At 41.1% G+C, this 15,651-nt stretch overlaps 1 long non-coding RNA gene across 1 annotated transcript; it reads right to left on the bottom strand.

Moving 5' to 3' along the window:
- Positions 1 to 2,329: 2,329 nt before the first annotated feature.
- On the bottom strand, positions 2,330 to 4,405 carry LOC129657153 (uncharacterized). Its single transcript, XR_008716562.1, has 3 exons — positions 4,378 to 4,405; positions 3,115 to 3,181; positions 2,330 to 2,580 (listed from the first exon to the last, which is right to left on the bottom strand). It is a non-coding gene; the product is annotated as an uncharacterized LOC129657153 (long non-coding RNA).
- Positions 4,406 to 15,651: the final 11,246 nt, after the last annotated feature.

Consider the following 15,651-nt stretch of genomic DNA (forward strand, 5'->3'; position numbering starts at 1 on the left):
GTGGTGTCATCTGCATATCTGAGGTTATTGATATTTTTACCGGCAATCTTAATTCCAGCTTGTGCTTCTTCCAGCCCAGCATTTCTCATGATGTACTCTGCATAGAAGTTAAATAAGCAGGACGTCATCCTAAATCATATTTTGAATTCAAATCAATTTCTATGCTGCTAAAAATTTTTTTTTGGTCTTACTAAAATGACACAGGAACAGAAGTTCAGATTCAATAGCTACTGTATCAGGCTTCGTATGTGGTCCTTTGTATGTGGCCTTCTCTAGCCTGGGTCATGTCAGAAACCACAGTCTCTGGGACCTGCTCCATCCTACGAACCTGTACACAGGGAGACTACAGTGTCTGCACCATTGTTCAGAACACCCAGCTCTCAAGCATTGTAGATACTGCAGTTGCTGCAGCTGACACCTGACGAAAGATGATTTTGGTTCCTGGACCCTCAGAGCACCTGTGTCATGCATTTTTAGACAATGCCCCTGATGCAAGGCTTCCAAACAACTAAATACTCTACAGTATTTTATCCCTGTAATGCTCTGGACCTTTTTGTTCCTAATACAGCCCATATTGTTCATCAGTGGTCACCCCATAGGCCCTGCCACCCACTGCCCTTATGCTTCTCCTGTGTCTTCTGATACTGCCTGTTTCAGCATACTCTCTTATAGCTTCCAGTTTTTTTTATGTGTATATGCTCACCTTCCAGCTCCACTGATATATGTCTCATATATATGATGGAGGCTTTTTCTCTTCTGTCTCACAAACCTCTACAGTCAGTAATGCGGTTGGTACCACAGGATGCAAGGTTGGCCTAACATTCAAATCTCAAGGAAATTCACAATATTAACAAAGTAAAAAAAGTGATGTCATCTCAGTAGACACAAAAAACAGGTTTGACAAAACAATACCTGATAACATTTTTGGCAAATTAGAAACAGAACGAGACTTTTTCAACCTGAGATAGATATAAGCAAAAATCAATAGCTAGCATCATCAGTTCAGTCGCTCAAGTCCTGTCTGACTCTTTGGGACCCCATGAATTGCAGCACACCAGGCCTCCCTGTCCATCACCAACTCCCGAAGTTCACTCAAACTCAGGTCCATTGAGTCAGTGATACCATCCAGCCATCTCATCCTCTGTCGTCCCCTTCTCCTTCTGCCCCCAATCCCTCCCAGCATCAGAGTCTTTTCCAATGAGTCAACTCTTTGCATGAGGTGGCCAAAGTACTGGAGTTTCAGCTTTAGCATCATTCCTTCCAAAGAAATCCCAGGGCTGATCTCCTTCAGAATGGACTGGTTGGATCTCCTTGCAGTCCAAGGGACTCTCAAGAGTCTTCTCCAACACCACAGTTTAAAAGCATCAATTCTTTGGTGCTCAGCCTTCTTCACAGTCCAACTCTGACATCCATACCTGACCACTGGAAAAACCATAGCCTTGACTAGACGGACCTTTGTTGGCAAAATGATGTCTCTGCTTTTGAATATGCTATCTAGATTGGACATAACTTTCCTTCCAAGGAGTAAGTGTCTTTTAATTTCATGGCTGCAGTCACCATCTGCAGTGATTTTGGAGCCCCAAAAAATAAAGTCTGACACTGTTTCCACTGTTTCCCCATCTATTTCCCATGAAGTGATGGGACCAGATGCCATGATCTTCGTTTTCTAAATGTTGAGCTTTAAGCCAGCATTTTCACTCTCCACTTTCACTTATGGTAAATAAATACTTTCTCCCCTGAGGTTAGCAAGAAAATAGAATGTCTAAAGACTTCGAGTCAACATTGTATTCAAAGTTCTAGTCACTATTATTCTCAGACAATGGGTCATTAACACAGAAAATCTGATAGAATCTACAAAAAAACAACTCACAAATGCACTTAGTAAGGTTGTAGGATACAAGATCATTATACAAATATCAATTCTATTTCCATACATTGAATAACGAGAAACTGAAAATCATTTAAAACAGTATCAAAAATATAAAGGGACAATTCTAATAAAAGATGTGCAAGATCAGAAAACTATAAATCATTCCTAGAGCAATCTTAAATATCTAAATAATGAAATAATGCTTTATTCATGGGCTGAAAGACTAAATATTGCTAAAATGGCAATTCTTCCTAGATAGATCTATAGCTTCAACATAATCCAGGCCAAAATTTGAGTGTTTTTTTAAATCAATATGGTGATTCTAAAATTCATATAGGAATGCAAATGATAAGAATATTTGAAATAATTTTTAGAAAGTTAAAAACATGGAAACCTTATCCTACGTAGTTTTAAGCTATATTAGTTAATAACTGAGTTTGACACAAGTATTAAACAGATGAACAGAAGAAACAGAAATCCACATATTCAGGAACAATTGCTTTCCAAAGAAGTTGCAAAGGAAATTCAGTGGAGAGAGGGTTGTCTTTTCACCAAATAGTGCTAGAACAATTAGATACCCAGGTAGACTCATGTGAGCAGGAGCATAGATGCAGACCAAGCCAGATATGCTGTGCTGATGAGGGAAAGGCCATGAACAGCACTGCCGTCTCCAATCTGATTTTGAGAAATGGTGAGCAACTCCTGGAAAACTTAAGAACAAAGAACAAAACAAAGCAAGCCACCATATTTTGTATGGTAGCTATGTTCCCAGAAAATTCAGTACATATTAAAACTATGCAAGATGATTTATATTTACATATAAGAAGAAATTAGGCTCGGAAAATTAGAACAGTGGCTGGTCCACACTGTACGTTCGATAGTTATTGAAGGAACTAACAGGCTGCTTTCTACACCCTTTCCATTTTTAATTTTAAACTTTCTCAAAGGCTGTGAAAGGAAAGGAAAAAGTGAAATGCTTCAAATCTCATTTATTGAAGTGTATATTTTGCTCTGGGAATTCACTAAATATCCAAGACTCTCCAGACTTATCTCTCCTATAAAATATAAGCTGAAGGAGAAATCACTGCTGATCCTGAGCCACAGCTCTGTGTTCATCTCCCTGCAGAAGACTGCAGGGGACAGTATTTCTGTCATTGCTAAATAACAGGACACCTTCTTAAGACTAAGATGCAGAGTCTCGCTAAATTTGACATGCTGGTTTTCACTGTAATTAATCTACTCACCTATTGTCCACTGTTTATCTTCAGCCTCTTCCTGCTACAAGCCCATGGTCAGTTACAATCTGTCCCACTGCAGGAAGTTGGAATCAATAACCAAACTCAGTGTGATTGAAATAAAATTTCCCCTAGGTTGCAAGTACATCAACTTTGCATATCAACTCTGATGACTCTGATTCTTATTTCCCATCCTGAAAAAACTTGGAGAACTATTTTCACCATTCCTTTGCTATTTCAGTGCAACAACCAGATTCAATCCAACAAGATCTACAAAAGTCCTGAGAAATAAGTTTCATCACTGAGAAGTACAGTTGTAGCATCTTAAGGGGGCACCTCAGGTGTCACAGTGGGAGAGAATCTGTCTGCTAAGCAGGAGATGCAGGTTCAATCCCTGGGTCAGGAAGATGCCCTGGAAAAGGGAGCAGCAACCCACTCCACTATTCTTGTCTGGAGAAATCCATGGACAGAGGAGCCTGGCGGGCTACAGTTCATGGGGTCAAAAGAGTCAGACACGACTGAAGTGACTGAACAACAAAGAGGGGCACTGCTAATTCTGAAAATAGCACAATCCCCAAGCAAGACACAAAGGCTCCCCACAGCATGCAGTCACCCGCACCTCGGCCATGGGGTGGTGGCGGAGGGCCCTGGTTATACATGTTGGCAACAGTCAACATCTACGGGGCTGCAAAAGTATAACATCTTCTTTTTTTTTTTTAAATAAATCTTCCATTTTCCAACAAGGATTTAGGTGGCTTAGAAAGGATTTTATCTGTGGAAATGTTTGATGGAAGTTAGTTAAGAGCATTAAGTGACTGGAAACCTCAAAAAGCCTGGGATGGACAGTAATTCTCCAGGCAACATCTGCTGGATGATGTGGGATTTTCTTTTTTTAAAGTTGAAAATAAAAAGATACTATTCTAAGAGGCTTCACTTCACATCAGTGAATAAACTCACATTATTCTTGCTCATACATCAGTTTTTAATTTTCACTGATGTTTTTGCCCAACAATTGTCAGTTTCTTCCAACAAAAAAGCAATCTACATGTTTGTGATTCTGGTGGGTACAGGATTCAGCATTTACATGTAAATAGGTTTCAGCTAGTACATCCTTGCATTTTACACATCACTGAAGAGAACAGATTAATTAGGTCTCCCTTGTGCGTGCTTTGCAGCTTGTCCTTTACCAGATCACTGTTTTTGCCAGTTGCTTATATGCCATTAGTTCTGCCACCTTCGCTATTCCTTTGCAGCCCGTAGCAAGACACTTACTTTAAACTTTGAAGAGGTACAGCAAGTGGGGCTTGTTGGTCACACTCTGGACAAAACAGGTGGGGAAGCAAAGAAGTGTGTGACATAGACGTGTAGAAATTTGGATCACCCTAATCATGGTTCAGAGATGACAAAAAATGACAATAACTGATGTGACCCTTTGAGAAACAATCTGGAACCTCAGTGCCCAGGAAAATCGCATTCGTTTTTGCTCAGCTACTACTGTGTTAACATATGTTATAACTTGCTCCTCAGTGGGGCACTTCGTAGAGTTTCTGGGACAAGTCCCACACCATGAGACATTCCCCAAGTCATTCATTTTTTCTCTAGCTTCTCACCACACAGTGTTGTGTCCCCAAGTAAAAGATGAGAGTGCCCATGCAGTGCCTTTTGCCAATGTAGATAGTCTTCAGTTCAATCTCTAGGAGGTTTATTTGTAGGTAGAAATGTCTAAACTAGTTGCCTGTCTTGTTAAAATCTGATGGCATATGTATCTCCTTCACTGGCTCTGCTGCCTCTACTCTTTAACATGTAGCCTCAGGGGCTTCCCAGGTGGCACTAGAGGTAAAGAACCTGCCTACCAGTGCAGGAGACAAAAGACATATGGGTTTGATCCCCCGATGGGGAAGATCCCCTGGAGGTGGGCATAGCAACCCGCTCCAGTACTCTTGCCTGGAGAATCCCATGTACAGCAGAGCTTGGAGGACCACAGTCCAGAAAGTCACAAAGAGCCAGACATGACTGAAGTTACTTAGCATGTGTGCTCACTCAGTGTAAGTGGCCTCCCTTCAAATGACGATGCAGACTATCGGCTGGGCATTTCTCTTCCTACAAAATGTGGGAGTGTGTACATAGACAGTACCCCTCCAAGCTGTTCACCTCAGTAAGGCAGAGATCCCTGTGTAACGCAGCACAAGAGCTCCAGAGCAAGCTCAAACCTAAGAAAGAGGATTCACTGGTGCTGCAAGAAAATACTCAATTCCTGTTGGCCGTTGATTCTTAACTAAAAAAGAAAAAGCCCAGTTCTTTTTCAGTACAGACCGACACTACTTACTCAGATCATATACCAGAAAGTTTCATCACCCAAAGAAGGTGAGGTGAGAGTTCCACATCTGGGAGAGAGCATCCTTTGGTTCTTACTCACATTTGCTTGCAGCACACTGCCAGGCACTGTGGTTAAACAGGTTGATGGGTCATTATCTAGTTTCAATTACTATACTTCACAAAACAATTCATCCCTTAACAAAGCTCTATGAACGTGGATTAACAACAATACCAACAAGCCAAGTAAAACCCGATAAGGAAACAGGAACACTGACACCTATTGTTGCTATTATCTTTTTGTCAACTATATCACAAAAACAGTGACTAATCAGATCCTCTGATATAAAGGCCACAGCCATTTGAAATTATCAAAGATCTGAAATAAAGACTTCTACCCACTATCTTTAACTACAGTTAATAAATTAAAGCTTACATACTGTATTTCAAATTTAACTCCCCTTTAAGTTTCATAGTTTTATATGTCTTATAATGTATATAGTAGGAAATGTGTTTTGTGAATGAAGGAAAATTTATGAGTATACATATTAAAAATATTTAAGACATTGAGGGCATATTCAATATAGATTTCATATTCAAAATAAGTAAATTGCAGTCAAGTATGAAAAACTGGTGAGATTCTAACTACTCAAGTTGTATAGCTCTAAAGTTTTATATATATATACATACACACATTTTTTTTTTTTAGTTAAAATTTAAACCTCACCACAATAATTGTTTTTTCTTATCTCAAGCATCAAAGCTTAAGATACTTTATTTGGAGCCATACAAAAGTGATAGACTGAACACAGGTATTTCACTAGTGGAAGGTCTTAACATAATACGTTATCTAAGAGTAAAGGAAAGACTCCCATTTTCCAACAGAAACTTCATGCTATCTTCAAACCGAAATCTATAATCAATAGAATATTACAGCTGAGACTGTTTTAATATGAACTTGGGTGGTGGCTGTAATCCAGCAATGGAGTGGGATGTGCTGTGACGCGCTGCCCACTGGACCAGACTGTCACCCTAACATCATCACGGGACAATAACTGCTGTCACCTGTAGGCATCCCATAAAATGAGGGTAAGGAAAGCTGTAACCTCTACCTCCTGCGCACTATGTGCTAAAGCTCATTGAACCCTCACATTAGACATGGAAGAGGCTACTGCTGTGCCCATTATACAGATGAAGAAACTGATGTTTAAAGTCATTGATTTCACAAGCTGGTGAATGCCAACAAACCATTGCAATCCATTATTAGAAATTTGATTCCATCAGAAGCAGAATCAAATGTGAAATTCAGGGAAACAAGTATTCCTTCAATATAACAAAGGGTTCAGAAAATTTTGTCTGTCAAATATTCATATGCGGGTAGACCCGGAGAATTGAGTTTTCTCTTTCTGGAGGTGGATGTGGTGGATAATTTCTAATAAGTGATTTTCTAGAGGGAGGTTCAGATACTGGATAGACCTTGGGACCAGATGTTGTCTGTGACTGTCCTCACTGTATAATACCATAATTTTATCCCGCAAAACCTTTTTTGAAGGTTCAAAGTTTTCTGGAGCTAAGGGGTATTATGTTTATTATTTTTATATTTATCATTATAACTACTCACACCAATGTCACTTTTTTTTTTTTTTGTATGTGTGAAGTGTGAAAGTAGCTCAGTTGTGTCCAACTTTTTTGTGACTGTAGCTTGCCAGGTTCCTCTGTCCATGGAATTCTCCATGCAAGAATACTAGAGTGGGTTGCCATTCCATTCTCCAGGGGATCTTCCCAACCCAGGGATTGAACTCAGGTCTCCCACGTTGTGGGAAGATTCTTTACCATTTGAGCCACCAGGGAAACCCATATCTTTTTAAGATAAATAAAAATAGCCTAAGATAAAATTATAATGGATTTTCTAATTCAAATTTTAAAAGGACATTCATTTGCTATGTACTTTTGACAAAAATTGTTCATTGTTTCCTTCTTGTTGAAGCTAAGTAACTATTTATTGCAACGATCAGTTCAGTTCAGTTGATCAGTCATATCCGACTATTTGCAGCCTCAATGACTGCAGCATTCCAGGCCTCCCTGTCCATCACCAACTTCCACGGTTTACTCAAACACATGTCCATTGACTTGGTGGTGACATCCAACCATCTCATCCTCTGTCGTCACCTTCTCCTTCCACCTTCCATCTTTCCCAGCATCAGGGTCTTTTCCAATGAGTCACTTGTTCCCATCAGGTGGCCAAAGTATTGGAGTTTTAGCGTCACCATCAGTCTTTCCAATGAATATTCAGGACTGATTTCCTTTAGGATGGACTGGTTGAACCTCCTTGCAGTCCAACTGACTCTCAAGAGTCTTCTCCAACACCACAGTTCAAAAGCATCAATTCTTCGGCACTCAGCTTTCTCTATAGTCCAACTCTCACATCCATACAGGACTACTGGAAAAACCATAGCTTTGACTAGATGGACCTTTGTTGGCAAAGTAAGGTCTCTACTTTTAAATATGCTGTCTAGGTTGGTCATAACTTTTCTTCCAAGGAACAAGCATCTTTTAATTTTATGGCTGCAGTCACCATTTGCAGTGATTTTGGAGCCCCCAAAGATAAAGTCTGTCACTTTTTCCACTGTTTTCCCATCTATTTGACATGAAGTGATTGGACTGGATGCCATGATCTTAGTTTTCTGAATGTTGAGTTTTAAGCCAACTTTTTCACTCTCCTCTTTCACTTTTATCAAGAGGATCTTTAGTTCATCTTCGCTTTCTGCCATAAGGGTGGTGTCATCTGCATATTTGAGGTTATTGATATTTCTCAGGGCAATCTTGATTCCAGCTTGTGCTTCTTCCAGTCCAGCGTTTCTCATGATGTACTCTGCATATAAGTTAAATAAACAGGGTGACAATATACAGCCCTGATGTAATCCTTTTCCTATTTGGAAGCAGTCTGTTGTTCCATGTCCAGTTCTAACTGTTGCTTCCTGACCTGCGTACAGATTTCACAGGAGGGAGGTCAGGTGGTCTGGTATACCTAACTCCTTAAGAATTTCCCATAGTTTGTTGTGGTCCACACAGTCAAAGGCTTTGGCATAGTCAATAAAGCAGAAGTAGATGTTTTTCTGGAACTCTCCTGCTTTTTCAGTGATCCAACAGATGTGGGCAATTTGATCTCTGGTTCCTCTGCCTTTTTTAAAACCAGCTTGAACATCTGGAAGTTCACGGTTCACATATTGCTGAAGCCTGGCTTGGAAAATTTTGAGCATTGCTATACTATTGTGTGAGATGAGTACAATTGTGCAGTAGTTTGAGCATTCTTTGGCATTGCCTTTCTTTGGGATTGGAATGAAAACTGATCTTTTCAAGTTCTGTGGCTACTGCTGAGTATTCCAAACTTGCTGGTATATTGAGTGCAGCACTTTCAGAAGCATCATCTTTCAAGATTTGAAATAGCTCAACTGGAATTCCATCACCTCCACTAGCTTTGTTTGTAGTGATGCTTCCTAAGACCCACTTGACTTCACATTCCAGGATGTCTGGCTAAAAGTGAGTGATCATATCACTGTGATTATCTGGATTGTCAAGATCTTTTTTGTACAGTTCTTCTGTGTATTCTTGCCACCTCTTCTTAATATCTTCTGCTTCTGTTAGGTCCATAACATTTCTGTCCTTTATTTTGCCCATCTTTGCATGAAAAGTTCCCTTGGTATCTCTAATTTTCTTGAAGAGATCTCTGCTGCTGCTGCTAAGTCCCTTCAGTCGTGTCCAACTCTGTGCGACCCCATAGACAGCAGCCCATCATGCTCCACCATCCCTGGGATTCTCCAGGCAAGAACACTGGAGCAGGTTGCCATTTCCTTCTCCAATGCATGAAAGTGAAAAGTCAAAGTGAAGTCGCTTAGTCGTTTCTGACTCTTAGCAACCCCTTGGACTGGAGCCTACCAGGCTCCTCCGTCCATGGGATTTTCCAGGCAAGAGTACTGGAGTCAGGTGCCATTGCCTTCTTCGGAAGAGATCTCTAGTCCTTCCCATTGTATTGTTTTCCTCTATTTCTTTGCATTGATTGCTAAAGAAGGCTTTCTTATCTCTTCTTGCTATTCTTTAGAACTCTGCATTCAAATGGGTATGTCTTTCCTTTCTCCTTTGCTTTTTGCTTCTCTTCTTTTCACAGCTATTTGTAAGGCCTCCTCAGACAAACATTTTGCCATTTTGCATTTCTTTTTCTTGGGGATGGTCTTAATCCCTGTCTCCTGTACAATGTCATGAATCTCCATCCATAGTTCATCAGGCACTCTGTCTATCAGATCTAATCCCTTGAATCTTTCTCATTTCCACTGTATAATCATAAGGGATTTGATTTGTTATTCCTGAATGGTCTAGTGGTTTTCTCTACTTTCTTCAATTTAAACCTGAATCTGGCAATAAGGAGTTCATGACTTGAGCCACAGTCAGCTCCAGGTCTTGTTTTGGCTGTCCATATAGAGCTTCTCCATCTTTGGGTTCACATAATATAATCTATCTGATTTCTGTATTGACCATCTGGTGATGTCCATGTGTAGAGTCTTCTCTTGTGTTGTTGGAAGAGGGTTTGCTATGACCAATGCGTTCTCTTGGCAAAACTCTATTAGACTTTGCCCTGCTTCATTCTGTACTCCAAGGCCAAATTTGCCTGTTACTCCAGGTATTTCTTGACCTCCTACTTTTGATTTACAGTCCCTATAATGAAAGGACATCTTTTTGGGGTGTTAGTTCTAGAAGGTGTTGTAGGTCTTCATGCTGCTACTGCTGCTAAGTCACTTCAGTCGTGTCCGACTCTGTGCGACCCCATAGAGGGAAGCCCACCAGGCTCCCCCGTTCCTGGGATTCTCCAGGCAAGAACACTGGAGTGGGTTGCCATTTCCTTCTTCAATGCATGAAAGTGAAAAGTGAAAGTGAAGTCGCTGAGTCGTGTCCGACTCTGTGCGACCCCATGGACTGCAGCCTACCAGGCTCCTCCATCCATGGGATTTTCCAGGCAAGGGTACTGGAGTGGGGTGCCATTGCCTTCTCTGGTAGGTTTTCATAGAACCATTTAAATTCAGCTTCATCAGCATTACTGGTCAGGGCATAGACTTGCGTTACTGTGATATTGAATGGTTTGCCTTGGAAACAAACAGAGATCATTCTGTCATTCTTGAGATTGCACCCAAGTACTGCATTTTGGACTCCTTTGTTGACTCTGATGGCAACTCCATTTCTTCTAAGGGATTCTTGCCCACAGCAGTAGATATAATGGTCTTCTGAGTTAAATTCACCCATTCCAGTCCATTTTAGTTCACCAATTCCTAGAATGTCGATGTTCACTCTTGCTGTCTCCTGTTTCCCACTTCCAATTTACCTTGATTCATGGACCTAACATTCCAGGTTCCTATGCAATATTGCTCTTTACAGCATCGGACTTGACTTCCATCACCAGTCACATCCACAACTGGGTGGTGTTCTTGCTTTGGCTCTATCTCTTCATTCTTTCTGGTGTTATTTCTCCATTGATCTCCAGTAGCATATGAGCACCTACTGACCTGGGGAGTTCATCATTCAGTATCCTATCTTTTTGTCTTTTCATACTGCTCATGGGGTTCTCATGGTAAGAATACTGAAGTGGTTTACCATTGCCTTCTCCAGTGGAGCACATTTTGTCAGAACTCTCCACCATGACCAGTCTGTCTTGGGTGGCCCTACAGGGCATGGCTCCTAGTTTCATTGAGTTAGACAAGGCTGTGGTCCTAGTGTGATTAGATTGACTAGTTTTCTGTGATTATGGTTTCAGTGTGTCTGCCCTCTGATGCCCTCTTGCAATGCCTACCATCTGGCTTGTGTTTCTCTTACCTTGGACGTGGGGTATCTCTTCACGGCTGCTCCAGCAAAGCACAGCCACTGCTCCTTACCTTGGAAGAGGGGTATCTCCTCACCACCACCCCTCCTGACCTTGAACGTGGAGTAGCTCCTCCTGGCCCTCCTGCACCCACACAGCCACTGCTCCTTGGACGTGGGGTTGCTCTTCTTGGCCACTGCCCCTGACCTCGGACGTGGGATAGCTCCTCTCAGGTGCCCCTGTGCAGTTGCTGCCTGGCACTCACTGCCGAGGCCCCCCCCCCCACCCCCCATCAGTAAATCTTTAATCCAGTTTTCTGTTGATGGGCGTGGCTGTGTTCCCTCCCTGTTATTTACCTGGGGCCAAACTGTGGTGGCCACAAAACCAACAACAATTGAATTGATTTCTAAAACTAGCATAGAATCAGGCCTATGATAGAAAAGCATTTGATTTATATGCAGAGGTCTAAGAAGTCAAGAAAACATAAATGATCATACAAATCATAGTTTTAAAATCAATTCAATTGTTGGGTTTGTGGCCAATAACCTGTGTCTAGTTCTGGGTTACCCTGTTAAATTTCTCTGCTACAAGACTCTAACTGGTTGGCCCTGAGAAAATTTACTTTAAAAAAAATTATAGTCATATTCAGGTTACTGTGATATTACTAGATGGGATCCCCTCACTGGGCCAATTAATTATGCCTGCTCTGACTCTGGCCATAAATTTGAGCTTTTTTCTATTACTCAAGCTCAATCAGAGCAACAAGAAAAGTTTCAGCAAAGGAGGAAAAAATCTCCCACAATTATGGGATGGATTTATATAGATAACACCAGGCTATGGTAATTTAGGTTTAAAGTCTCCTCTGTGTTGGAAACAATTAGATCATACTAAGGGCAGACACACTGAAACCATATTCACAGAAAACTAGTCAATCTAATCACACTAGGACCACAGCCTTGCCTAACTCAATGAAACTAAGCCATGCCCCTGGGGCAACCCAAGACAGGCCGGTCATGGTGGAGAGATTTGACAGAATGTGGTCCACTGGAGAAGGGAATGGCAAACCACTTCAGTATTCTTGCTTTGAGAACCCCATGAACAGTATGAAAAGGCAAAATGATAGAATACTGAAAGAGGAACTCCCCAGGTCAGTAGGTGCCCAATATGCTATTGGAAATCAGTGGAGAAATAACTCCAGAAAGAATGAAGGGAGAAAAACAATACCCAGCTGTGGATGTCACTGGTGATAGAAGCAAGGTCCCATGCTGTAAAGAGCAATATTGCATAGGAACCTGGAATGTATGGTCCATGAATCAAGGCAAATTGAAAGTGGTCAAACAAGAGATGGCAAGAATGAATGTCGACATTCTAGGAATCAGTGAACTCAAATGGACTGAAATGGGTGAATTTAACTCAGATGACCATTATATCTACTACTGCAGGCAGGAATTCCTCAAAAGAAATGGAGTAGCCATCATGGTCAACAAGAGAGTCCAAAATGAAGTACTTGGATGCAATCTCAAAAATGACAGAATGATCTCTGTTCGTTTCCAAGGCAAACCATTCAATATCACAGTAATCCAAGTCTATGCCCCAACCAGTAATGCTGGAGAAGCTGAAGTTGAACGGTTCTATGAAGACCTACAAGACCTTTTAGAACTAACAGCCAAAAAAGATGTCCTTTTCATTATAGGGGACTGGAATGCAGAAGTAGGAAGTCAAGAAACACATGCAGTAACAGGCAAATTTGGCCTTGGAATATGGAATGAAGCAGGGCAAAGCCTAATAGAGTTTTGCCAAGAAAATGCACTTGTCATAGCAAACACCCTCTTCCAACAACACAAGAGAAGACTCTACACATGGACATCACCAGATGGTCAACACCGAAATCAGATTGATTATATTCTTTGAAGCCAAAGATGGAGAAGCTCTATACAGTCAGCAAAAACAAGACCAGGTGCTGACTATGGCTCAGATCATGAACTCCTTATTGCCAAATTCAGACTTAAATTGAAGAAAGTAGGGAAAACCACTAGACCATTCAGATATGACCTAAATCAAATCCCTTATGATTATACAGTGGAAGTGAGAAATAGATTTAAGGGCCTAGATCTGATAGATAGACTGCCTGATGAACTATGGAATGAGGTTCATAACATTGTACAGGAGACAGGGATCAAGACCATCCCCATGGAAAAGAAATGCACAAAAGCAAAATGGCTGTCTGGGGAGGCCTTACAAATAGCTGTGAAAAGAAGAGAAGTGAAAAGCAAAGGAGAAGAGGAAAGACATAAGCATCTGAATGCAGAGTTCCAAAGAATAACAAGAAGAGATAAGAAAGCCTTCCTCAATGATCAATGCAAAGAAATAGAGGAAAACAACAGAATAGGAAAGACTAGAGATCTCTTCAAGAAAATTAGAGACACCAAGGGAACATTTCATGCAAAGATGGGCTTGATAAAGGACAGAAAAGGTATGGATCTAACAGAAGCAGAAGATATCAAGAAGAGGTGGCAAGAATACACAGAAGAACTGTACAAAAAAGGTCTTCATGTCCCAGATAATCACGATGGTGTGATCACTGACCTAGAGCCAGACATCCTGGAAGGTGAAGTCAAGTGGGCCTTAGAAAGCATCACTACGAACAAAGCTAGTGGAGGTGATGGAATTCCAGTTAAGCTATTCCAAATCCTGAAAGATGATGCTGTGAAAGTGCTGCACTCAATATGCCAGCAAATATTGAAAACTCAGCAGTGGCCACAGGACTGGAAAAGGTCAGTTTTCATTCCAATCCCAAAGAAAGGCAATGCCAAAGTATGCTCAAAGTACCGCACAATTGCACTCATCTCACATGCTAGTAAAGTAATGCTCAAAATTTTCCAAGCCAGACTTCAGCAATATGTGAACCGTGAACTTCCAGATGTTCAAGCTGGTTTTAGAAAAGGCAGAGGAACCAGAGATCAAATTGCCAACATTCGCTGGATCATGGAAAAAGCAAGAGAGTTCCAGAAAAAACATCTATTTCTGCTTTATTGACTATGCCAAAGCCTTTGATTGTGTGGATCACAATAAACTGTGGGAAATTCTGAAAGAGATGGGAATACCAGACCACCTGACCTGCCTCTTGAGAAACCTATATGCAGGTCAGGAAGCAACAGTTAGAACTGGACATGGAAAAACAGACTGGTTCCAAATAGGAAAAGGAGTACGACAGGGCTGTATATTGTCACCCTGCTTATTTAACTTCTATGCAGAGTACATCATGAGAAATGCTGGACTGGAAGAAACACAAGCTGGAATCAAGATTGCCAGGAGAAATATCAATAACCTCAGATATGCAGATGACACCACCCTTATGGCAGAAAGTGAGGAGGAATTAAAAAGCCTCTTGATGAAAGTTCAGTTCAGTTCAGTTCAGTCGCTCAGTTGTGTCCAACTCTTTGCTGCCGGGGTCCAGCCCCGGTTGATCCAGGGAATTCGAAGGGGAGATGGCATTGGCGATCAGGAAACAACAGCTTATTTAAATGTTAATTAAAGATATAAAGAGTGGTTAAATAAGGATAGCTCAGTGAGAAAATTTAGTGGAGAAAAGAGGCTGAATAATTCAGCCAGAAGGTGAGAGAAAGAACGACATGGGGAGACCAAGCTTCGGTGAACAAGGCCCGCACTTTATTTTCCAAAGTAGTTTTTATACCTTAAGTTATGCATAGAGGATAATGGGGGAAGGGGTAGAGTCATGCAGTAAGCTATGCTTTCTTCCTGCAAACTTATCATATGCAAAATTTAGGTGATTTGCATCATCTTCTGGCCCGCAGGCCTGTTAACATTTTAAGAACCTTTCTTCAGAAAACTTATTTTTCTCTAAAGGTGATTAGTCAGGCGCCACCCTCCAAAAGCATTAGATAAAGTTGCATTCCTATAGGGGAAAGGTGTGGTGGGCTATAACAAGAAAAAGAATTAACTCAAGGGTCCAAGGTTACAAACATTAAAGCTACTACTTACACCAATTATATTAATCAATACACTGCCAGGGACACAGCAGGTAAGGGATATGGAGACTTAGCAGCAAACATTTTGATTTGGCCCAACAAGTGAAAAACCCTTCACCAATACAATTTCTAATCAATCTTTTAACTGCTCAAAGGAAACTGTATTTAGACATTTTAGAACATCTCATGCGTCTCACAGTTGGGAGCCTCTGAGCAATCACATGTGGCCGGAAAAACCTATGCAGGCAGGCTAGAGGACTTCCAAAGGAGTTTGTAGGTTGAAACACTGTCACACCCAGGAATTATTAACTGGAGCTGTAAGTTAACTCTTTTTTCAGAGAGAGGTAGTGGGGGACAGCCCTCCGTAAAGTCAGAGATGTAGGTGAGAGCACAAAGCAG

This window comes from Bubalus kerabau, chromosome 7, assembly GCF_029407905.1.
Source record: "Bubalus kerabau isolate K-KA32 ecotype Philippines breed swamp buffalo chromosome 7, PCC_UOA_SB_1v2, whole genome shotgun sequence".
Taxonomy (NCBI): Eukaryota; Metazoa; Chordata; class Mammalia; order Artiodactyla; family Bovidae; genus Bubalus; species Bubalus kerabau.